Raw genomic sequence first — 23,915 nt, 5'->3', positions numbered from 1 at the left:
ATACTCAACCTAGGGCACCTTGAGTGCAAGTCCATCACAGAACAAATGATACACATATGTATAGTAACAATTATTACTAGACCAACTGCCATTTTCATATCATGCCCACTACTTCTTGCACAGCTGCTCCTGTTGAGTATGTACCAACAGTGATGAAAACACCAGTCCAAAGTAGCCAATATGTACACCAAGCTTTCCTTTTTTCAGGGATATTGTATTTGTTTAAAAGAAAATGATCATTCTTGAAAAACTGTTGTGTGTGTTTAACTATTTTATTTCTTGTTGATGAGACCCTCAGATACCAGACATGTTATTATCAAGCTGCTTATGCACTTTTAATAAAAATGTGTCTTTCATCCCTAAGGCAAAAACACCCCATGCAGAAGATTCCCTATGGTGCATTTTGGCAGTTCTATAAACACAAAAAACAGATACTTTACACAGAGCACCCCTTTGTTCCCTGCTCCTCGGTATTTTGATTAAGCACCAGCCACTTAGGGCATCACTGCAAAATTTGGTTAAGAGAAACTGACATATTTACATAATAACAGCTACTCTTAAGTCTTCATAAACAATCTAGGGATTTTGGGAAGTAGTCTGGCTTCGAAGCAGTTTAAAGTTAGGAATAGTTTCTTCAGTTCTCTTTTCTTCCTTCACTATTAAAATATCCACTCTCTAAGGACATTGTTTAGGGACCATTTCCCCACGAGGCTGTGGGCTCCATAAAGCAGGGCCTGTGCCTGTACTGTTGACTCCTCAGAGCCCAGCAAGCCATCAAATCATCTTTGATGAATGCTTTAATTTGTATCTCATAAGACTACATAAGACTAATCTATGTGGTCAGTTTTTCTTACTGGGCTATATATCTACCAATAGAAAACACTTCTCATATCAAAGTAATACTTATTTTTAAAATTATCTTAAAAATCCTTAGAAGTGTTTTCTAATATTTTCTTATTGAAGCTGTGAAATTAACAAAATGTGGTCCAGAGGTTCAGACAGTCATGAAAGTCATATCATTTGACTTAAAACCACCCTCCTTCACCTGTCCCGACCCGCCGGACAGTCAACGAGGGTTGACGACCTGGAGGAGAGAATGAAGGGGCAAGGGACACAAAGAACGGACAGCAAGACAGGATATCTGATCAAGCTGACACAGTTTATTGTTTGCAGGCTCAATTTATACAGGTAGCAAGGAAGGGGTGGGTCAGAAGGTGATTGGGCCTTAGGGGGCGCCGGTGGGAAGGTGTAGAGGGGTGATTGAGCCTTGGCTAGCGCCGGCGGGAGCACAATACCCAGAAAAGAAGCAGGGAGTTCGCCATCTTGTGGGTGGGGGCCCTTGGGAGGGAGGTTTTAAGGGTGGGGCTTTCCCCTGGGGCAGAGGGTGTTCTTGAGAAGCAGGGTGTTGGCAGGGTTAGAAGGCCAGTGGAAAGAACAGAGGAGGAAACGTTGCTTAGCAATCTGACTGCAAGATCTATATTGATTTGGCTAGGAGAGCAGCTTTGCTTTATCTAGGATACTGCAGAAATGATTGCTGTTGTCTTAAGACTTACATAACTGGTATTGCTTAAAGTCCATAGGCTCGCTCCCAACATTCACCCAGCCCAATGTTCTTTGAACTACATTCTGCTGCTCCTCTATGATTCTGTAAAAATCAAATTTAAATGACTGTCTTTCTGAAAAGATTTTCAAGTTCATTAAGAAAAACTAAAAACTAGTTTGTGAGACTCTTCTATTGTATCTGTGCCACATAGTAGTGAAAAATAACACTCCTAAAAAAAAAATGCTACCTTTTGCACATCATTTTATTTTAAATAAAACTTCAAATACTCTTTCACAGGTACAGAATAAAAATTCTGATCTATCTGCCTCCATCAGGCCACCATAACACACAGTAGATAAAACACAGTGGCTACAAACATCTTTTAAATTCATTTCTGAGGCAAGGCAAATGGTAGGGAAATGTTTCTATGAGAAAATACTGTGTGCATAGGAAATTGTCACAATTTTATTCCACATGGATACAAATGATTATACTTTAATTTAGGCCTTGGTGGCTTAAAATTATGTAACAAAATAGAAAAATGGAAAACTAATATCCCCTACACCATATCAAAGGCAGGCACTACCAAGATCAAGGAGATGCCACAGTGTTGGCAGAGGAAATTACTGTACAAGCTGTAGAGCTGTAATTACCTTCAGACTAAAATAAAATGCTACAATCCTTCTAAGGCATAAACAATAATGTCTGTAAACAATATGTACACATAATACATATTTAAAACAAGACTCAGTATATAAAAAATAATGAACAGTATATACATGTCAATTTTTCTGCACTGTCTTGTAATACAATTTAACTACACAAGTGATGCAGCAACATATATGTGCGTGTGTGTGTGTATATATATATAAATGTACTTGTAACTCTACAGTAAAGTTTATTTTTGGTGCTTTTATAGTGTTGGATTCTCCCAGAGGAGGACGCCGCCCCAAATCACTCACGGAAGGCGTCTCTTGATGCAACAAGCAAGAGGAATTTATTCAGAGGCCAGCTAGCTGGGGTCCATGCGTTAGCCCAACGCAGCGGGTTTCAACAAGGACCCCGAACACACAAAGCCAGAAGTTTTTATAGCATTTTCAAAGGGGCAGTATTTTCTACAGTCACAATACAGTGTTTTTCCATAGACACATAAATTTTCGGCTGACGCCACGTCCTGGGGGTCTGGTTAGACAAAATCACTTTCGGAATGTTTAGGGTGGTTCTAGCAAGATAAGCTTAACTGATTGAGGTTAGCTAAGTAAAGGTCACTACAATTAACACTGGCTGACTAACTTGTTTTTCAAAGTTCTAGTAATTTTTCTCCTTCTAGGTTAGAAAATGGTGTTTGAGCCTTTAAGATGGCTGTGCTTATGCTAACTTTTTGATTCTTCAGGTTCTACAATAGCACATCAGTGTAAACAGTTTAACTGGGCTTTTGTATACTTTAAAACATTCCTTGTATTTTCAAGATTTAAAGCAATTTTCTCGTTCTTCCTTTTCACAGAAAATGAAGATTTTGGATGTGGTTTAATCATAAATAATTCATAAAATTAAATACATTCACTAAAAAATAAACTACAAAGTAAAAAAAGGAAAAATAGGTAAGGAAAGGAGAAAGGAGAACCATTTCCCACATTAGAGCTCTGGTGTTGAATATTCAGTGCAATTAGATATATTTTAATTGCTTTTGCACTATAACACCCTTTGAAAATTCTTTGGGTGTGCTTCCCTGTTCTACCTAAATTAGCTGATAAATCACACAGACCAATAACCAAGGGCCTTGGTTGTTGTAGGAGTGAAGCCTTTAAAAATGGTACCATTTTTCTGATACTTTTTTTGTGTGTGATACTTTTATTAAGGAAAAAAAGTCATTATGCGTGTTCTTTGCACATTTATGTAAAATATAGTTCACATTGCTGGCCTTACTTGTCCTTATTGAAAAGGAAAAAAGAGAGATTATTGTAGCTTCGGCTCACTTAGAGAGTGTCTATCCACTTTTTTTCAAAATACTTCCTCATACTGTGGCCTGCTCTGCCTATATCAGAATCATCTTCAATGAATGCTTCACAGTTGTCAAAAACAAGCCTGACATCAACAGCAAAGGCTTCCAGGTTTGGATACCTGAAAGAAAACACATGATTTAGAGTTTCTTTTGTAGGGTGGCTTTGTTTTATAAACAAATGAAATGATAATAAAAGGTAAAATAAAAAGTAAAACTGAAAAGGTAAGAGAAAAAAGATAATTGCATTTAAGCAGATATAAAACACCTTATATCCTCTTATAAATGGAATCTTTTAAAACTTCCATGTGTTCTGGACTATAAAGGATGTAGACAGGTTAAATGGAAAAACAGATTTTTCAGAAGATCAAGATATATTTCAACTAACTAGCATTTCTCTCCCCATCTAATTTCCAGTTTGACTTGTATCACCATTCTATCCCAGGACTCATCCCACTTGACTAGTTTAACTTTTCTGACCAATTGTAGCACTTCCAGTACCCTATGATCCACACTAAAAAATACTTAGTTTGATTAGAAATAATGTCAATGCCTCCTATGCACGATACACATTACAGCTGCCCTGGAGCCTTCACGTACAGCCCAGGACATGCCACTCTGTGTTAAATCTTCCCCATTTCCTCTTTCTCTTCTCTCTTCAACTGTGTTCTTTTCTCAAGGAAGGGATTATGATGATCCCAACAACAAAAACAGCACGTTATCCCTTCACAGAGAAACACCACGAGGATCTGCCCTTCCATTGGAAGCAGTGTGGTGTCAGTGCTTTTTTGGAGTGATAAACCTGATTCTCTTTCTCTGTATGAGCACAGTGAAGACAGAATGGTGAATGCACCTGCCTAAACTTTTTGGTAAAAAAGGACTGCCTTGTTTCAAGCCAACTCAAACCAAATCAATACATTTTGAAGGAGGGCTTTGGATATCCAAATTTAAATTAATTCTAATATATGATATATGATAAGTTGAACGCTAAAATAATTTACCTTTTAGAAATACCTATGAAGTACACACTGAAGGTCGGAGACCTGGTAAAAGTGGAACTATTTCTTTCATCAAATACCTTGTATATAGTCTTTTTCACTCTCTCATTATGATATATGCAATAATAAGAGAATTAAGACAGCACTTCTGTAACATCATCCATTTTCCTATTTTCTGGGAATTATTTTTATTTAGGTGAAATTCACATGACATAAAATTGGCCACTTTAAGGTAGATAATTCAGTGGCACTTAGGACATTCCAAACATTATACTACCACCACCTCTATTTAGTTTCAAAACATTGTCATTACCCTGAAGTGAAACCTCATACCCTACCCATTAAACAGTTACTCTCCATTCCTCCCTATCCCAGTCCCTGGAAACAACTAATCTGTTTTTCTTTCTCTATGGATTTACCTATTCTGGGTATTTCATATAAATAGAATCATACAACGTATGAGAATAGTTTTTATAAAATATTTTTATGTTACTTTCAGAAATATTTCTCTCTTTAGACCCTTGCTACAAGAAAAGGTTAATGATTAATGCTAGGGAGACTAGAATCCAGGAAAGAATTCTCAGTGAGATTCTAGGTGCGGTGAGTGCGGTGCTCACATCTGTGCGGCTCCTCCATGGGGCAGGGCGGCTGGCGGGCCCAGACTCATCAGACTGGGCACCTCCTTCCCACTGTTCTATGAATTTCTAATTTAAATATTTGAAATACTGTTGTGAGTTTTGGTTCCAACTCATTAGTTTGGGCTTAATCAAACAACTTTAAGTTAGAGGAGCTTGAATCCACTGAATTTTGCCTCCAACACAGCAGGCATCATGAACAGGATCATACAGAACTGCTCCCGTCCACCTGCGTCCCTCTGCTATGTTCCTCCTCCATTCACCAGGACTCATTCTCAAAAGGGAGCTCCAATTTTTGGTAATGTCTGAGCTGTTTTAATGTCTAAGCCTGTGTGTTTTGGGGATTTTGAGGCTGAAGTTCATTCTCCACCCAGGGATTGGAGAATCACAGAAGATAAAGTCAAGAGTTAATTTAAACACTGGTAAAGTCTTCCTGTGTAAGTCTGTAATGGCCATGTGCTACCCATCTAAACATTTGAGTATTTTGGTAAGAAAAGCAAAAGAACTAGTTCCTATATAGACAACAGTTTCTGCTGTTTGGTTCACATTAGAACCAATATTTTAACAGTCTTAAATGTTTTCTGAATTTTAATTTTTTAAAAGGTAAATAGACAGAATCTTTTGAAAGACTGGCATTTCAGCCTCCAAATAAATAAATTGGTCGTTTCGTCAATTTCTTAAATCCTTTGATACACATGAGAAGAATGTTGGTCATTAATGAGTTAAGTTCTATTCAACACTTCTAAGTTGAATATAAATTATAGAACACGGTCATCTTCTCCCAAGGAATATCGAGGGATCAAATAATACACTGCTAAATAATGCTTTAAAAAAAAGCAGTAAGAATATAATTAAAATATTTCATGGTTATTTTTCATGTAAAGTTCCTTTTTTCTCCATAATTACAGGTGAATTTGCCTGCAGTTAATGGGCACAGGCTATATTAAGCAAAACGAGTATATAGGAATAAAGGGAGCGGGGAGAATGGAGTACAGGGCCCATGCAGCTCCATGGCTCCTGGCCATTCTCACGTGGAATGCTTTATGTGGGCTTGTTCTGTAAACAAACAGCCTCATTCCTTCCTGTGGTTCCACAAGAGTCCAGTATTCAGAACCAACTAAAGCCCACTGACAGTGGTCACTCTCTGGCAGGAGTTTGAAGTGGTTTTAACAAAAATTATTAACTGCAACCAGGAAGCCACTTTACCCTTCGGATAGGATCACAAAGACAGTATGGTAGAGAGGAGCAAATAATAGTTCTCTTCCACTTTTAACAAATGCCTTTTTTGCAATCTGCAACTCATTGTAAAGCTTTCATTATTTAAAATTTCCAATGATCCATCTTATAATAATCTGAAAATATTATGAAATCAATTTTTGTTAAATCCACATGAAATGGTATTGATATTCCACTGATGCACAATATAAGCTCCAGCTTACATGTTACTTAGTCATTTTGGGAGGCTTCCCTGATACTTTTCCTTAACTCTCAGGCTAGTCTGGTGGACTTCCAATGTCAAAACAGCTTTATTACACTATTTCTAGTTACTGAAGTAATTTTAATTGACTTATTTTCCATATCATACTACTCTAACCACACATATATAATCCTGTCTCTAAAGACAGGGCCTTTAATTAATGTATTTTTGGCTCACTGTAAGAGTACCCAGCACATATCAAACATTCAATAAATACTGAACTGAAATGATTTACTTACTGTCCACTACTTAATTTCTCTCTAATTGTGGAAAAATCCATAGGCTTCTTAATAACTTTCTTATAACCAGGAACAAGTTTCAAGTTTACAGGAAGTAAAAAAGGCCATGCATCTTCATGAGTTTCCATTTCAGTAAGGATCATACTAGAGAAAGTAATGTTTGAAATCAATATCCATGCTTTAGAGTTATGTACCTTTAGTAAAAGTTTAGCTTTCATTCTCTTCCAAGTAAAGACAATGAAAATTCATAAAAATACATGAAAGAATACATTTACTTATAGTACAGAGTTGACATTACATAGGAAAATTCCTCTTTACACAAATGGTCAAAAAGTCACCTTTAGTATGGTGGAAGGTTTCTAAACAAATACAATGGGATGTTATGAATATATAGGACAGGGGAACAGAAATTATACCTGCAAAGAGTCAGGTCCTTAGAGTCATCGTGTTTCAGTTTCTTAGAAGAAAAACTTTCTTGTTTTGGTAAGTCACAGGAAGTGTTTTCCTCCATTTTTCTTTTTCTCATGTCTTTGCTGAGACAAGTTTCCATTTTAGTAAGGATCGTACTAGAGGAAATAATGTTTGAAATCAATATCCATGCTTTAGAGTTATCTACCTTTAGTAAAAGTTTAGCTTTCATTCTCTTTCAAGTAAAGACAATGCAAATTAATTCATAAAAAAAGATGAAAGGATATGTTTACTTATAGTACAGTTTACATTACATAGGAAAGTTCCTATTTACACAGTCAAAAAGTCACCTTTAAAATGGTAGAAGGTCTTTAAACAAATACAATGGGATGTAATGAACATATAAGACAGGGGAACAGAAATAATACCTGCAAAGAGTCAGGTCCTTAGAGTCATCTTGTTTCAGTTTCTTTACAGAAGTAAAGCTTTTGTTTTCCTCCAGCACCAGAAGTGTTTTCCTCCATTTTTCTTTCTCTCAGGTCTTTGCTGCCCCTTTTCAGTGAACTACTTGCACATGGGGAGTCTTCATCTTCAGTGTCCCCTGTTACTTTCTTGCCTTTCTCTGACTCATTAGTCTTTTATCCTTTGACATGAAGTTTTTTGATTTTTAGAGTTTGACAACTTGCCTTTAATTAAAAAAATAATATGAGGTATAAGAAAATAACTGTCTATAGACCTATTATTTTAAATTATGAAACTGACAGAATAAACAAAAAGAACACTCTTTCTGATCCAAAAAGTTGATAGTTTTATTATTTTCAAGAGAGATCTATCAATTTGATCTCCTATAATATTAGGCTAAAATCTAATGATGCGTGAAAACTAAAGAATTCTTAAAACTTGAAGATGTTGATCTCATGGCACGATGTTTGGTGCTACAGAACTTAGCAGCTTTTCCTTTAGACTTTGAACGAATTAAAGATACTATCTTTTAAATGAACTGAATATCACTAATTGAATTTAAAGACTATCCTTTAGAGCACAATATAATTAAGAACAAAGGTGAATATACATAGAAATATAGAGATTACTAATAAGAAAGTTGAGGAGGTTATTAAAAAGGTAGCCGAAACATGAAAGAAAGCTCATGAAGTGTCAAACAGGAAAAAAAGTCTTTTATAAACGGTCAAATCTTCTGGAAACTGTTATTTTTCTCAAAAAAGCATTTGCTGTTAAGAAGAGGTCCAGAAACTTGTGGTTCCCAGGTATGAACAAAGCAGTGTTATTAAAGATGAGAAAAAAAAAGATGTCTGTTTTGGGGAAACAATAAAGAAATAGCATAAAATAGATCATATTTGGAATTAAAGGATATAAATGCCAGCTAAGCTCTGTCAGTAATTAGCTATGAACTTTGTAAAAAAAATCTGTGAGGCTCTGTTTGCTTATCTGTAGAAGAGAATAAGTCACACAGTTGGTAAGGTCATTCTAGCTCTAAAAGTATGTGGAAAAAAACAAACTAACCCCAATGTGGCCCTTATGCAATCTAACAATTTGTATGCAGCACATCAATGTAACAATGAGTACCCACCCTCCTCCCAACATCCCCCAATTTAGAAATTGGGAAATAAGCATGTATTTTGAGAATTAAAGTTACAATGAATACAATAGATCAAAGAAGAGAAATATGCAAGGTCACTGGTACTATATGGTTTGTTTTGATTCTCTACAATAGTGTTTATCCTCTTTTAGAAAATTATTTACTCCTTAGACTGTTAAGAAACTTAAAAAAAAAATCTTAGAATGTGGAGTTAGATATTCAGTCTAGCCCTAATTAATAATGTTGCCTATATTCTTGAAATGAGCTTGGCTGAAGACATTTCTTTAGAGTATTTCGTATCAATTTCCTTGAGGATTTCATGATTCTTTTAGCAACATTTTTTAAAAACTGCTTTTATTCAAGCAATTACAGTTATTTGGTTCTCTACTGGGATGTTAAACACATAATTAAGGAGTTATTTTAATGGATTAAAATAAGGCAAACTATAAATCTAACACCTTTCCCATATCATATCAAAGAATCACTACCTCTTGTCACTGATTGAAATGAAAATGTTTTACCAAGTCTCTTCTCCATTTAGTTTATTAATTTTTACTCAATAAAATCTGATTGAGTTTTCATATACTGAGCTTTTAGAACCCCCAAATCATAAAAAAAGAGAAAAGAGGATGCTGAATATATAATGAGGGAAAAGTCCATTTAATTAAGATTAAGATAGACTGAATAGTATTCTTACATAAAAAGAACATTTCATGAATAATGGGCTAAAGCTTCTAGTTCCTATTTGAACTAAGATGTTACTTGAGATCATTTTCTAACAATACTCACAGTAAGAAAACATGAAATTTAAACCACAGAGTCCAAAGACTTTTGTTAGAAAATGGTAATAAAGTCTCTTTTTCTGTTTCTTTAATTATTGATGTTTGTCAGACTACTTCATTAGATTGTGCACATAGATACACTTTTAAAAACAAGCTTTTATTCAGTTACCTGATTACTTTATTTGACAGAGATATTTCCCTTGTACCCTTTCTACCTTGTTAGAATGCACAAAGAGGACCTTCAGTATTTCTTAAGCAGGACCTATCAGGTTGTACATACCACCGCATATTTCTGCTTTTGTACATTTATGTATCAGAAGTCGTAAAGCAGTGGCTCACAGACCGTAAACAGCCCACAGCATGTGTGGTTACTATGTTTGCCTCATAATGCTTGTAAAAATTCTGAATTTGTTGCCAACATTTAACATTTGCGAGGACATGCATAAAGATCCATAATCTTGAAATATTGGTAGATCTTAGAACACTGGACCTACATGTCTACATGACAACAATTGGCAGGAGTTGAGTGATGACTGACACTTAAATGGGGGCATGACTTCCCTGTCTGCCACAGTCTCAACTCTTCTGTTATCTGTGTGGCTTTCATAGGCATTGGACTTTGAAACGTGTGTGTGTGGGTGTGTATAAATACATGTACATAAACACACAAGGCTTTTTGATTCTATGTATATATCTTGGCATTAATATGAACATACACAGGATAAAAATACTTAATCTCAACAATGTGTATAGAAATAGCCATTGGAGTACAAGGTATGCAGCATAAAAATTTGTAAATAACCATGAATTAACTAGGAAGATATTTCTAAAACTTAACTTTAAAAATCCTTATAAATCAAAATAGAATGTTTACATTTTTTATTGCTACAAGAAATACATCTAATTCACTACATTTAAAAAACTAAGAAGAGGAGAGAGGCTCAGAAAGCTGTATGTACATAGAAGGGCTTGAATGAGGTCATAGATCTGTACATCTCCTGGTCTATACCCTGAATGAGAGATAGCCAGAATACTATTTAACCAAATTTATTGAAACAGAAATCTCCTATAGCCTACCAGATGATACCCCAGGACTTAAAACCCTGATTTGTTAGTAATTCATAAAGTATTAGAGAAACTTTCTATAGCTTGACTATGACTAAACTAAAAGATAATTCATGTACAATAAAGGTTATTATTAAACAATAGTTGACTATATATGACAAAGATGATTGAGTAATAAGAAAGCAACTTAGTAAATATGATGCCATGTGAGACCTTCTGCTATTTTGTAAAACAGTCAAAAATACCATACACATTAATATAAACGTGTCACAGAACTTTAAAGTCATAAAAATATTTACACTCATGACCTTATTTTATCTTTACAAATCCTCGCCAGGCAGATGCTATCCCACTTTACAGATGATGACCCTGAAGCTAAGAAAGCACTCCAATGCTTATCGATCAAGAAGGTAAGAAACCAGCACAGGAAACTGAAAAGGAGCAAAGGCAGAAAGAAAACCAAGTATGGTACTAGAAGCCAAGTGAAAACAGGGTATTAAGGAGGGTGTGCTCCTTGATGGGTGGGTCAGGTGAGGCCTAAGCACTGATCCCCAGACTGATGAATGGCCACGATAGGAGCACTTTCAGAGAAGCTGTGAAGGTGAGAATCTGATTAGAAAGAGTCCCAAAGTGACTTGGAGGAGAGAAATCAGAGAATCAGAACAAAGCTGTCCAGCAGGAGTTATTCTGTAAAGGAAAGGAGAGAAATGCAGGAAGTGGATGCAGGAGAAGTGAAGCTAAGGAGAAGAACCCAGGGGAGGAGGAGATGCTGATGCAGGTGAAGAGAACAAGGGAATGGGATCTGAGGCACATGATGGGAACTGGCTTAGGGAGGGGCACTAGTGGTGCATGGCACCAAGAGAGGGGTTTTTGTATGAACACAGTATGATAATAAGCATATGCATTTTAAGTCACTTGGCAGTCACACTTAAATTGGAACTGTGAAGGCTCATACCTATTGGTTAAAGCAATATGATAATAGAGCAAAAAATGAGTTGGCTGAGTTATAAATTAAGGAGTAAGAAGTGTAAGGAGCATCATGAATTCAGGGCCAGACTCTTTACTAGATGTTCCCTCCTTCAGGCACTCTTCTCCATGTTTACTCTCTTGACCTCATCACTACCAGCAACTACCACCTTTCCATAAACTCAGTCCCAAATATCCACCTGCCCATTGCCTCTTTTTCTTTCCAGACCATTCCCTTTAGCACTTGAAACTACTGAGCTAAGGGAAGGCAGATACAAAAGGCAAAATATTATATGATTCAATTTATATATAGTGACCAGCAGAGGTAAATCCGTAGAGATAGAAGGTAGATTAGTGGTTGCCAAAGGCTGAGGGAGAAGAAGGATAGAGAGTGACAACTAATGGGTACAAGGATACTTTTTTACATTCATGAAAATGTTCTGGGGTGATCATTATATAACTGAATATATTAAAAACCACTGAATTGAACACCTAAAAAGTGAATTTTATGGTATGTGAATTCTATCTCAAAAAAATCCTCACAAAACTCTGTAGTTTGATCTGGCCATTAAAAGGCTGAGTTTCTGATCCCTCTTACCTAGCAATGCAAGCTGGACAAAACCAGTACCCATCTGGTATAGCTGTAATCTTAGGTCTATGGCAGTACGTATGATGGCCCTTGTCACAGCCATCACAAAGGAGGAGCAGTTCTTCATTATCACCCTTTTGACAGATCTGGCAGTACTATAATACATGAAAAATCATTTAAAATTAATACTCTATTATGAAGAATAGTTATTGGGATATTAAACACACATAATTCCTAATTCATATTAGTAATAAATATTCTGCTTGGTAATAAATATACAGTAGCCATACACATCTATGTATCTCTCGTTACACAGATAGGGACCACATGACTGGGTGAGCAGTTCAGTTGGGGTAAATGTACATTTCAGGTACACTGCAAAGAGCAAAGCTAGAGGTTGAATGCACACACTTCAGAAGCATGTACACATTAACATATGAAATAATTAACATGATATTAGAGCCCATAAAGCAATGAATGGCTTTAATACAGCGTGTTTAAATTTTTTAATATATTTCATTTTTTCCTTATCTTAACATCCTCATGATCTCCTGAGAAAGAAATCAGAGTTAGAGTAATTTTCAAGATCAAAATTAGGAAAGGAGACTTGTATTAGTATCAGAACTATATATAATAAAAGGATATTCCTATACTTTGACTAAAATTGTCCATCCATTTGTGATTGATTAAAAAACATGTCCAACCCAGGAAACTCGGGGAAATCAACCCAAACAGATGACACAAATGCAGAAAATGGACCCTACAAAATGATTTCTAAGGGAAAAAAACTTATATAAAAATTAAATCAAATAATTTAAGAATTCACAGATTTGTAGAACTAAAAATAAAATTTTTCTCTCTTGAGAAATTTCTAATACCATTAAGAACTTTAAAATCTGTAAAGAGAAAAAAAAATCTGTGAAGACAATGCTTTTTCCCATGCATATATTCTGTATAACAAGTTTCACAAAGGGAAAGGAGGAAAGTTGGACAGTAAAACTTTCATGATGCCTTTAAAAAATGGGAAATAGTAACATCATATATTTTGACACTTCGTTTATACTCCCAGTCACAGTAGAAAATGTCCTGCAACCAGTATTTTCAAATAATGAAAAGACTTAAACTATGTTACTTATACTAATTGACAGTTATGTATTCACATATTCTTATAAGCAAAATAGCTTAACTATTCAAACTTAACTATTCAATACAACACTAAGTCTTAATCCAAAGTCTAAATAGTCTTATATAACACAGTATGTACACTAATGGTAGCTTAAGAATCTTATCAAAATGGCAAATACAAAACTATTCAATTTAGTAAATACCTATCAACTATATGAGATACATATGTAATACTAAAATTGGCATGTGTACTAAGAGCAAAAGCTGCAGTTTAATGTTCCAACAGTTTTACTTTATGACCCTTCCTAATACCATACCACTAAATATGGTATTATTTCTCCAAAAATGAGTTACATCATTACACGTTCTATTGTAAAAATACTCACTGCAAAACATTTGGAAGGATATACTTCAACCCCTCTAACAACAAAATTTAATTCATGAATATTAAGTAAATTGTTTTCTAAATATACTAAAAATACCATGAAGTCTGTTTTATTTTGCACATTTTTCATTTAAAAATAAAATTATTTTCTGACAATTAGGAAAGGGTGACAGACATCAAGCTCACATCACTTTTGAAAAATCACAGTAAATAGCTCACAATGTTAGAGCAAATGTATTAATACTTGGTTTTAACTCCTTTGCTGCTATAGTAAAAAATAGATGTTGCCTATTGTTTAATATTAGCAACAATATGAAGAATACCCTGGGCAGAAAATTATCTGGAGGCAAATTATGCCAGTTCCTTTTTTCCTGGTAAGGCTGGTGTCTGGCAAATGGGTACGTCTAAAGTTATTGAGCACTTAAACATTATGCTAGGACTTACGAGGATTATTATAGGCACTGTTACATCTAACTAAAGGTTACAATGTACTCATTCATCTTCAACATGAAACTCTGCCTTCTTTTTAAGGTAGTTTCATAGCAAATACTGTATTATTGAACATTAAAAAGAGAATTAATGAGAGATGGTGTTAATGAGAAATGTGTATTAATAATCTGGAAAAGGTTATGAATTTCCAAAAACAGAAAAAATTCTGTAATTTGTAGGAACTAAGTATACTACAAATAAGCAGCTTTTGGTACAGGTTTTGCTTTTTTGTGTAAAGGTTGTAACAAAACTGACCACATTGTGATGATTCTCTTGGTGGATGAGAAAAATAACCATTCAAATATCATTGTTTTGTAGGAATTCAATATTTTTTGATTATTATAGCCTAGACTCCACCAAACATATTTGTCTAAGGTGACTTTAAAACTGATTTTAATAGTTTTTACAAGAAAATATTTTTGCCTGGTAAAAAATGCTACCAGATGAACTGGACACTGTCCTAAAACTCATGGTAAATTCTAGTCTAGATGGGGAAAGACTGAAATTTGAGTATATTGTGAAAATGGCAGATTCACTATTCTGTGGACATTTTAGGAAGAATTGAAAAAATACAGAAGAAACTGAATTTATTTCTAAAGAATAAGGTTTTTAGTAATATAAGCACAGAGATGAGAATGAAGGAAAGAATGCTAAATTATTTAAGGATCACTTCTTTTCTTTGGGGAATGACTAATGTTAAGTAATCTTACTTCATACAAACAAATGTCAAATGTCTGAATGTTAAAGCTAATCTATAATTTAAAAGCAAATGGTAAAGCAATTCACAAAAGTCTATGTATAGTAAATATTTCTCTATGTGATAAGAGACAAAAGGGACACAGACATGATTTAACACATAATATTTGGTGCCTGGTACAAAACAGGGGTCACTATATGATAGTGACTAACTGGGCTCAAACACACAGCAGTAAGATGAAAAAATTTTTTGAATTATTAGAGAAAAGACTTAAAAGATCTACTTTTCATGTGAACTGCATCTGATGTCAAATACATGATATCATTGCATAAAGTAAGAGCTCTCTGCATATTTTGCATTTATTATCTAAGAATTTTAGTATTAAAAAAATTAAAATTGATAAAAACATAAGGAACATTTTAGGGATGCAATGAATGTACACTATAGGTAATGTTAGCAACTGCCATGTTTACAAGAGCAAAAGAATATTTGGATTAACAACTTCAGAATATTTACATTAACAACTATTATGATTAGATTAACAACATAATTAACTATTATGCTGACTGAACACAGAAGACAACTTCAGTCCATTATAAACAATATCCAAACGGAGGGAGAATCGAGATTTCAAAAAATAAAAGATAAACACATTTGATAGATTACTTCAAAAAGCTCACAACAAGGAGGAAAGTATCAAACCATACAGCATTTAAGAAATAAGAAAACTCAGGTACAGCATATATTATTCTGACAGTAAGAAATGTAGAATTAAGAAAGATCTGGAGGTTGGGAAAAAAACAGGACAGAGTAAATTATAGTATTTCTTAAATAAAAACTTAGAGCTTTCATAATTGATTTTTCCCATGCTATGGATTTCTGTAACTGCTGAATGCACAGAGCTACCTGTGTGCACTGCAAGCTTCCAATAATGCCCTTCGCCATACCCTGAGCCCTGGAACAATATCCTCTTCAATTCTGCATTGAAATATAGAAAAATTAAGGTCATGTCCACATGGTTACTGAATCTGAAACAATCATCACACTGAAAGCCAAGCGATGAAGAAACATGTAACAGCCAATAAGTATAAGGTTTAAGCAACTAAATTTGATGTAGTGAACAGACTGTGGCTACGTGCCTCAAAGCTTAGTCACAATCAGGTAAATGTAAGATCACTTCACAGGATTATCAACACAAATAACAAAAGAAAAAAAATTTTTTACAAACACCATGCAAATAGCATGATCCATGTGGATCACAGACATACAAGAAGATACATAGATAACAGGCAATAGAAAATAGGCTCCAATTAGCAAAGAAGCACAATAATTTTTCAAGTTAATTTCAATAACCTACCCGTCATCATCACCACTAATGGATGGTGCAGGAGCAGGGACAGTAACTGTGCCCACATTATCCAGTTTGATCTGAATGGTGGTACTTAAGGGGCTCCTCAGATACCTTCTTTCAATGTTTCGCTCCAACTCAGCCAGTCTAGTTACAGCTGTATCTAGGGGGTTGTCACTCTTCCGCTCTAGTGCATGTGCACTGCTTTCTTCTTCGCCAGTAAATTCTCCATCATGCTCCTTGCACAATTTAGAAAGTGACTTATGTTCAAAATATACCAAGTCCTCCCTTTCCGATGCAGGTTCTGGATACATCCAACCCTATATATCAAGAGAGTAATGTTATTATGGTTTCCTCTTAAAATGCCTGATGGGTGAATTACCTTTACTTAAAATACAGCAGCCGACACCAACAGATCTCAAGGACCATTACTAAAAGTTTTTGTTTCCTAATGCTAGGTAAAAACAAGAAAGAAAATTATAAAAAAGGGTTATAAGAGAAGTTTGAAGAAGAAAACTTAACAACTTTTGATATTATGAGAGGTATAGTGGAGATCAGCAAAGTATTCTGAGGGACTTCACACTAACTGCTTGTTCTTTCATGGGACCATTTTAAATGGAAATCTCTCAACAGTAGGAACATTGTTCTTCCTGTCCATTTTCATTCCTTCTGCCACTCCTCTGTACAGGCCCTTGTACTTACAATTCTGGCCTCAGGAGCTTTGTGAAAGGAAGGGAGCGACACACAGCAGCAATTCACTGGAGAATTCCGCTTTATTGGGGAAAGGTGCTGGGTTATATAGGAAGGGGCATGGGGTGTTTGTGGTGTTACTTCTACGGGGCTGGTGGATATTGGCTAGGTGCTGGGAGTGGGAGTGGGGAGAGAGGTGATTGGTCTTCAGGTGGCGCCGTCGGGAACTGAGGACCCGGAAGAGAAGCAGGAAGTTCACCATCTTACTGGTGGGGGCCCTTCATTCCCCCCTTTCTCCTCTATGGGGTTGTGGACGTTGCTATCTTTCTGACTGCTTCCTGCTGAATGAGGGCGGAGAAGGGAGTGAGGGCTTGAGGATTGGGGGGAAAGGGTTGATAGGACTCCCCACAGTAAGGACGAGTAGATGTGGATTTTTTCAAGTTGGAAATCAATGAAGGTTCTTTGTAACTATAGGTCGAGGACTTGTTGATTCTAATGGTGCCAGGAGGATACGGGTGCTAGAAGCCAGGCATCTGTGGCCATTGTTTCCAGGAACAGTTTCCAGCGGAGAGAGGGGTCCATCTCAGCGTGTGGTGGGGAGGTCACGTGAGGGTGAGGGATCTTCTGTGGCCAGAAGCTGACAGTTCCTGAGTAAAATCGGGTTGAAAGTTTGATTAGAGATTTTACCGACTTGGGATTTGATAAACTTTACTATACAAGGTAAGAAGAGACAGGCGAGAAAAATGATTATTATAGGGCCTGCAATGGGCCACAGCCAGGTAAGGAAGGGGTTTGTTAGTATTGAAGAGAATGGGTTGGAATTGGAAGCAGAGTGGAGGCTGGAGGCAAGGTCGGTGAGTTTGGTAATGTCAGTTTCCACAATGCCGGATTCATTGATGTAATAGCAGCACTCTTCTCGAAGGAAGACGCAGGTGCTGCCCTTTTTGGCTGTAAGCAGATCTAAGGCCCGCCGGTTTTGAAGGGTGACCTTCTTTGGAGAAAGTGACCTGTCTTTGGAGAGAGGCTAGGGAATCGGCAGTGGATATCAGGGCTCTTTCAAGTTTGTCATTGAAATTTCTAATTGCCCATAGAGAGTGACTCAAGGCTCCTCTTGAAAACCCTGCGCCAATGGCTGAGGTGGTCAAAGAGATACTGACCGTGATGGGAAGGAAAGCAGCCCTTTTTGTGCGCGAGGGCAAGGGAGGTTGGAGCTCAAGAAATTCTGCCATGCTGTAAAGTGTAAGCTGAGGGATTGGGGTGACGAGAATGCAGGGTATATCGGAGTTGGGAGGCAGTGAGTTGAAAAGACTGCCATTACACTAAAAGAAGTGTCCCGGTTGAGTGAAAGTCTTAGAGCCAGAGGTAGGGGTGTAAATAGAGAGGCAGTGAAGTGCGCTGGAAGGGGGTGGAGCTGGGCCTACACAGGGGTGGATGGTGAGATTATCTGCGTATTCTGGTTCTCATAGGGGTATGTCTGCCAGGGGGTGGAGGGGTTGTCCTTCTGCATGGAAGGAGTAGTTGGAAATATTAAGGGGCACGGCGGCCAGCAATGGGCGCTGTAGTGATGCGCATAAGAAACAATTGGCGGTGTTGAGGGTGTGGTTGAGGAAGATGGTGGTGTCTTGAATAAGCTGTAACTAAGAGTAGGAGGAATAAGAAGATGAAGAAGTGCCATCAAGAGTTTGGATAATGATTTTTTCGGAATGTCCGATATCTGATGCAACTTGAGATCTGGGAGTGAGAGGGAACATACTCTCGAGAGATATGAAGGGTACCGTGGGGGGTTGAGGACCCCCCATAGTAAACCGAGGCTGTGACCCCAGCGGCCCATCGAGAGTCCCAGGGATCTGGGATTGATAAGGAGAATGAGCTGTTGGGGTATTTCATGAAACGGTTGGAGGAGTAATACTGTGGGTACTGGAAGTTACTCATGTAGTGAATGGCACAAGACCAGTAGGGACATCTCCCGTAGGTGTCTTTCCATCGCCTGCAATAGGCTTGTCTTTGGTCATAGAGGAAGCAGAGGTAGGGAGAATAAAGGTAGCTGCTAGTGAACGCTTCGGTGGAGGGAGGAAAGTGGAGGTATAAATGCTCAGAGCAGCTTTTCAGAGGGCAGTCTGATGTGGCAATGAGGGCAGTAACTTTTGTTTGATGCTGTAAGTCTGTCTTACTTTGACTCGCCATACAAAGGAGGCTGGGGTGGCGGGGAAGACAATAGGAATGAGGAGAAAAAGCAAGAGAGCGGTAAAAGAGGAAAAAGTCATGATTCGGGTATGGATGGCAAAGGGGGTGAACGGGATTTTGGAGGAAAGAGGACAGTAAGATCAGGAGTCTGGAGGGAGGGAAAGTCTGCAAACTTTTGTAGGTTGAGATTTTTCAGGTGATGTGGGGACAGAATGGTAAGGGGCGCCCCGAATGTCAGTTTATGAGCTTCCTTCTGCAGGAGCTGTCCAGTGGCTAATGCCCGTAGGCAGGGGGCTCATCCCCGAACTGTGGGGTCTAATTGCTTGGAAAGATAAGCTACTGGGGCAAAGGATGGGCTATAATATTGGCCTAGGACTCCTAGAGCTTGACTGGACCTCTCATGAATGTATAATGAGAAGGGCTTTGACAAATCAGGAAGATAGAGAGCTGGGGCTTCCACAAGGGCTTGACGGAGCTTAATGAAGGAGTGTACAGTTGAGGAGGATAATGGTTCTTCAGGGGGGCCCTTGCTGAGGTCGTATAGGGGTCTTGCCAACAGGGAGAAGTTAGGGATCTACACTCTAAAATACTTAGCCAGGCCTAGAAAGGAAAGGATTTCTGTCTTGGTTTTGGGAACGGGCAGGTCAGAGAGGAGCCGTTTTCTGTATAAGGTGATGGACTTTCTTTGTTGAGATAGAAGAAATTGGAGGTAAGTGACAGAAGGGGAAGAGATTTGAGCTTTGACAGGGGATACCTGGTAACTTCTGGAAGCTAGAAGGTTAAGTCGGGAGGCAGTGTCAAGTTGAAACTGTTCCCACAAGGGACTGCAGAGTAGAACATCGTCCACGTATTGTAATAAGGTGGACTCGGAAGCTTTGTGGCAAAACTGTCTAAGTGAGTTGTTCAGAATGTCTTGTGTATGGGTCCGTCCAGGTGAAGGCGAAAAAATCTTGGGAGGAGGGGTCTAGGAGGCCAAGGCAGGGCAGCAATAAAAGGGTGTATGGATTTGGGACTAAGGGATGGATAGGGACGATGGCCATGTTGATGAGGTGAAGGTCTTGGACGAGGCAGAAAGATCTGTTGGTTTTTTTAACAGCTAATATGGGTGTATTAAACGGGGAGTGAGTGGGCCTGAGGTAATTTTTGTTTAAAAGATGTTGAATGATGGGTTGGAGGCTTATGAGGGCTGAAGTGGTTAGGGGTGTATTGGGCCTGACAGATATACTGAGAGGGGTCACGTAATTTGATAGAGGCAGGAGGACATAGAGCCACGGAGGGGTTTGTAATGTCTTAAACTCTGGGATTTACAGGGTGTATGAGGGCGGAACTGGAGCTTTCATTGGGTAGAGGGGGGTCGTCGGCTATGAGGGCCATTAGAAAGGGAGTACTAGGGGCTGTGGGAGTGGATATAGTATGGAAACATGGAGGAGAGAAAGGAAGTCCCGTCTTAGTAAGGGGATGGGACACTGGGGCAAACCAGGAAGGAGTGGGAGAAAGGTATGGGATTGTCTTGGATTGTGGATAAAAGGTGGGGGGGTGGGTTTAACGGGAAAATCTGTTTACCTCCTACCCCGACTATAGGAGTAATGGCAGGCGTGGTAGGGCCCTGGTATTCCCGCAAGACTGAGAAGGTGGCTCCTGTATCTAGGAGGAAGGAGATGGGGCAACCGTCTACTATTAAAGTAACTCTGGGGGCTCTTGTTTGGTGATGGAAATGGTCAGGCGAGAAGCTCCTGGGCCCCGTCAATCTTCTTCTGCCAGTCCCACTACGGAGGGCTTAGGATGGCGGATGTTCGTCCAGCCTCCCCTTTGGGTGGCTGGGCAATCAGACCTCCAGTGGCCCTTTTTGTGGCATCTGGGGCATGGGGTGGTAGCCCTTGACCAATATCCTTCTTGTCTGCACTTGAAACAAGCTCCTGTGGGGGGCTTGTTTGTAGAAGAGTGCCCAGGTTGTGGTTTTTTCAGCTGGGCCAACATTTGGAAATTGGCCTGATCAGCCTTTTGTTTATGGCATTCTTTCTCCTCCTCCCGGTTATGGACGACTGTAAAAGCCACTGTTAGGATCTCAGTCTGTGGGGTAGCGGGGCTCCGTTCTAACTTTTTGAGTTTAGCTTTAATGTCGCTGTAGCTTTGAGCTAGGAAGTATGTCATAAGGACATGTCTCCCGTCAGGCGTTTCTGGGTCCAGGCTGGTATACTGTAATAGGGCTTGAGTGAGTCTAAGAACTCGGAGGGAACTTTTGAAAATTGACTATTTATGAGCTGCTTTTTTCAGACCTGCTATTAAGCTGCAGGCGAAGATATTTTGAGAGCAGAGACTCACGGTGGTGTTATAATCCCAGTGTGGGTCTTGTTCGGGGACAGCGGTGGGGCCAGGAGGATAGGTGGGGTAAGTCCTGTGGGTTTTGGTAGCGTGTGTTTGGGCGAAGTCCCAAACTTGTCTACGCTCTTCAGGAAGGAGGGTATTGGCTAGGAGCATGAAAATGTCATAATGTGTGAGGCTGTATGACTGGAGGGTCTATTGAAACTCTCTGATATATGTTGTGGGATTAGTGGAAAAGGAACGTAGGCGTTTCTCAAGTTGGGCTAAATCTCTTACGGAGAAAGGGACATGAACATGCACGATGCCTTCGGATCTTGCTACTTCTTGGTGGGGGGGGCGATAATTTTGGGAGGCCCTCGGGACCGAGTCTGAGGAGGACTGAAGGGTTCTGGCTCAGTCTGTGGGGGAGAAACAGGTGATGGGGGCAAAGACAGAGGAGGCTCTTGGAACTTAGTTAGAGGGGGGCTGAAAGGCTCAGGCTTGAACTGCAAGGGGGGGTGAGGTGGGGAAGGAGATCGTGGTGGAGGAAGGGGGAGGGGTTGTAGGAGAGGAGGGGAAAGGGAATGAAAGGGAGGCTTTTGTGGGGGAGACGGCTTGCAGGCTAGGAGAACTTGGGGGCAGGTGGGGGGAGGTGGCGGCAGCGGCGAGGGAGGCAGGAGGAGGAGGGGAAAGGGAGTGAATGGGAGGCTTTTGCAGGGGAGACGGCTTGCAGGCTAGGAGAACTTGGGGGGAGCGGGGGGAGGAGGCGGAAAGCTTCGGTATAGGGAATCTCCTTCCAGTTTTTCAGGCGCTGGCAGTAGTTAAAGAGATCGCAAGTGATGTTAGGATCAAGAGTTCCCCCTGCGGGCCATTGGTTGTTGTTGTTTAGGGGCTATGTCGGCCAATTTTGGGAGCAGTATTTGCGGAGAAGTTTTGGTTTTATATCAGGCGTCAGGGAGAGGGTGGCTAGATACTTGAGCAGGCATTCAAGAGGTGAACTTTCAGGGAGGGATGAGGAGGCTCCCATGGCTAAAGGACAAAGAAGGAGACAAACAGGGGAAGACGAACGGAGATCCTCGGACTGGGAACAGACCGCAAGGAGACAAAGGGCGTCCCCGATGATCCTTGGTGGTCTGCGGAAACTCGTATACGAGTCGGTTTCTTAGGAAGTGTGGGTCGTCACCCAGACTTCTCTAAGAAGGTAGAGTACCGGAGTCCGAGGTACCGAGTACTAGGAGTTTTCGGCGGATGGAACGGATTTCGGCAGGCAGGAGGAAGTGGAAAAGGGAGCGTTGTCATCTACAAAGGAGTCACCTCATTTATGGCTGTTGGAGGAGGGGCCTGAGGGTCTGTCGCAGCTGTGAAGGCCTGAGGCGGGGTTTATGGCTGTTGGAGGCGGGGGCCTGAGGGCCTGCAGGAGCTGTGAAGGCCGGAGGCGGCAATTTATGGCTGTTGGACGGGGGGCCTGAGGGTTTGCAGCAGCTGTGAAGGCTGGAGGTGGCAATTTATGGCTGTTGGAGGGGGGCCTGATGGTCTGCAGCAGCCGTGAAGGCCGGAGGTGGCAATTTATGGCTGTTCGAGGGGGGCCTGAGGGTCTGCTGCAGCTGTGAAGGCCGGAGGCAGGGAGAGTTCCTTCTTCATCCCTGAGCGTAAGGGCCTTGTTGGATGATCACAGTCAATGGCACTGCAATAGCTCGGGGAAGAGTGGCCCACTCTGGGGGAAAACTTACCTAAAGGCCAAAGACGAGTGGTGAGTGTGAGGAGCCAGCACCGGAAAAAGAGGACAAGGGCAAGCTGCTGCTGGTGTCGGGGGGATAACGGGGTCCAGTTGGGGTGTCCCATCTCATGGGTTTCGGCACCAATGAAAGGAAGGGAGCGACACACAGCAGCAATTCACCAGAGAATTCTGCTTTATTGGGGAAAGGTGCTGGGTTATATAGGAAGGGGCATGGGGTGTCTGTGGTGTTACTTCTACGGGGCTGGTGGCTATTGGCTAGGTGCTGGGAGTGGGAGTTGGGAGAGAGGTGATAGGTTTTTAGGTGGTGCCGTCGGGAACTGAGGACCCGGAAGAAAAGCCAGAAGTTTGCCATCTTACTGTTGGGGGCCCTTCACTTTGCATAAGCTGCTACATTTGCCTGCAGAGCTTTTCCCCTTTCCTCTTCACCTAGTTAGTGACTCCACTCATCCTGTGGCCCTCACGTGAGAACTTATTTCTTCAGGGAATCCTTACTTGACCTCTTTTAGGAGGTAAGCCTCTCATAGCCTCTCACAGAACCATGTAATATTCCATACCTGTGGCAGTCACAATCTGATACTGCTGTGATTATTTAATTAATGTCTTTCTACTTCTAAATTCCCTGAGGGCAGGGACCATGTCTACTTTTACTCATTTCATCTC

At 39.6% G+C, this 23,915-nt stretch overlaps 1 long non-coding RNA gene and 1 pseudogene across 1 annotated transcript; both read right to left on the bottom strand.

Moving 5' to 3' along the window:
* Positions 1 to 6,903: 6,903 nt before the first annotated feature.
* On the bottom strand, positions 6,904 to 12,423 carry LOC118910709 (uncharacterized). The gene is made up of 4 exons (XR_005024132.2): positions 12,308 to 12,423; positions 7,728 to 7,985; positions 7,308 to 7,457; positions 6,904 to 7,035 (listed from the first exon to the last, which is right to left on the bottom strand). It is a non-coding gene; the product is annotated as an uncharacterized LOC118910709 (long non-coding RNA).
* A 2,596-nt stretch (positions 12,424 to 15,019) lies between these two features.
* Positions 15,020 to 23,915, bottom strand: part of LOC118910703 (bromodomain adjacent to zinc finger domain protein 2B-like) — a 35,313-nt pseudogene continuing 26,417 nt past the window's right edge.

Source organism: Manis pentadactyla, chromosome 16 (genome assembly GCF_030020395.1).
Source record: "Manis pentadactyla isolate mManPen7 chromosome 16, mManPen7.hap1, whole genome shotgun sequence".
Lineage (NCBI taxonomy): Eukaryota > Metazoa > Chordata > Mammalia > Pholidota > Manidae > Manis > Manis pentadactyla.
This window is presented reverse-complemented; position numbering and strand designations above follow the sequence as displayed.